The sequence below is a fragment of the Heterodontus francisci genome, unplaced genomic scaffold (assembly GCF_036365525.1).
Source record: "Heterodontus francisci isolate sHetFra1 unplaced genomic scaffold, sHetFra1.hap1 HAP1_SCAFFOLD_1552, whole genome shotgun sequence".
In the NCBI taxonomy this organism is placed as follows: domain Eukaryota; kingdom Metazoa; phylum Chordata; class Chondrichthyes; order Heterodontiformes; family Heterodontidae; genus Heterodontus; species Heterodontus francisci.
This window is the reverse complement of record NW_027140114.1, coordinates 10,001-12,500: the sequence shown is the minus strand read 5'-3', so window position 1 is coordinate 12,500 and position 2,500 is coordinate 10,001.

Here is a 2,500-nt window from a genome sequence, read left to right as displayed (position 1 = left end):
CGCTTTTTGGTTAATGATTACTCTGCTTACTGGTTAATTATTTGCCCTTTCGGACTTAGTCTCTGGACATTATTTTCGAGTTTTTGGTTAATGATTTCACACTTTTAACATATTTTTGCGCTTTTTGGTTAATGATTACTCTGCTTACTGGTTAACCATTTGCCCTTTCGGACTTAGTCTCTGCACATTATTTTCGACTTTTTGGTTAATGATTTCACACTTTTAACATATTTTTGCGCTTTTTGGTTAATGATTTCATACTTTTTACTTACTTTTGCGCCTTTTGGTTAATGATTACTCTGCTTACTGGTTAACCATTTGCCCTTTCGGACTTAGTCTCTGGACATTATTTTCGAGTTTTTGGTTAATGATTTCACACTTTTTACTTACTTTTGCGATTTTTGGTTAATGATTACTCTGCTTACTGGTTAACCATTTGCCCTTTCGGACTTAGTCTCTGGACATTGTTTTCGACATTTTGGTTAATGATTTCACACTTTTAACTTAATTTTGCGATTTTTGGTTAATGATTACTCTGCTTACTGGTTAACCATTTGCCCTTTCGGACTTAGTCTCTGGACATTGTTTTCGACATTTTGGTTAATGATTTCACACTTTTAACTTAATTTTGTGCTTTTTGGTTAATGATTTCATACTTTTTACTTACTTTTGCGATTTTTGGTTAATGATTACTCTGCTTACTGGTTAACCATTTGCCCTTTCGGACTTAGTCTCTGGACATTATTTTTGGGTTTTTGGTTAATGATTTCACACTTTTTACTTACTTTTGCCCTTTTTGGTTACTGATTACTCTGCTTACTGGTTAACCATTTGCCCTTTCGGACTTAGTCTCTGGACATTATTTTCGAGTTTTTGGTTAATGATTTCACACTTTTAACATATTTTTGCGCTTTTTGGTTACTGATTTCATACTTTTTACTTACTTTTGCGCCTTTTGGTTAATGATTACTCTGCTTACTGGTTAACCATTTGCCCTTTCGGACTTAGTCTCTGGACATTATTTTCGAGTTTTTGGTTAATGATTTCACACTTTTTACTTACTTTTGCGATTTTTGGTTAATGATTACTCTGCTTACTGGTTAACCATTTGCCCTTTCGGACTTAGTCTCTGGAGATTATTTTCGAGTTTTTGGTTAATGATTTCACACTTTTTACTTACTTTTGCGATTTTTGGTTAATGATTACTCTGCTTACTGGTTAACCATTTGCCCTTTCGGACTTAGTCTCTGGAGATTATTTTCGAGTTTTTGGTTAATGATTTCACACTTTTTACTTACTTTTGCGATTTTTGGTTAATGATTACTCTGCTTACTGGTTAACCATTTGCCCTTTTGGACTTAGTCTCTGGACATTATTTTCGGGTTTTTGGTTAATGATTTCACACTTTTTACTTACTTTTGCGATTTTTGGTTAATGATGACTCTGCTTACTGGTTAACCATTTGCCCTTTCGCACTTAGTCTCTGGAGATTATTTTCGACTTTTTGGTTAATGATTTCACACTTTTAACTTAATTTTGTGCTTTTTGGTTAATGATTTCATACTTTTTACTTACTTTTGCCCTTTTTGGTTAATGATTACTCTGCTTACTGGTTAACCATTTGCCCTTTCGGACTTGGTCTCTGGACATTATTTTCGAGTTTTTGGTTAATGATTTCACACTTTTTACTTACTTTTGCGATTTTTGGTTAATGATTACTCTGCTTACTGGTTAATTATTTGCCCTTTCGGACTTAGTCTCTGCACATTATTTTCGAGTTTTTGGTTAATGATTTCACACTTTTAACATATTTTTGCGCTTTTTGGTTACTGATTTCATACTTTTTACTTACTTTTGCGCCTTTTGGTTAATGATTACTCTGCTTACTGGTTAACCATTTGCCCTTTCGGACTTAGTCTCTGCACATTATTTTCGACTTTTTGGTTAATGATTTCACACTTTTAACATATTTTTGCGCTTTTTGGTTAATGATTTCATACTTTTTACTTACTTTTGCGCCTTTTGGTTAATGATTACTCTGCTTACTGGTTAACCATTTGCCCTTTCGGACTTAGTCTCTGGACATTGTTTTCGACATTTTGGTTAATGATTTCACACTTTTAACTTAATTTTGTGCTTTTTGGTTAATGATTTCATACTTTTTACTTACTTTTGCCCTTTTTGGTTAATGATTACTCTGCTTACTGGTTAACCATTTGCCCTTTCGGACTTAGTCTCTGGAGATTATTTTCGAGTTTTTGGTTAATGATTTCACACTTTTTACTTACTTTTGCGATTTTTGGTTAATGATTTCACACTTTTTACTTACTTTTGCGATTTTTGGTTAATGATGACTCTGCTTACTGGTTAACCATTTGCCCTTTCGGACTTAGTCTCTGCACATTATTTTCGAGTTTTTGGTTAATGATTTCACACTTTTTACTTACTTTTGCGATTTTTGGTTAATGATTTCATACTTTTTACTTACTTTTGCGATTTT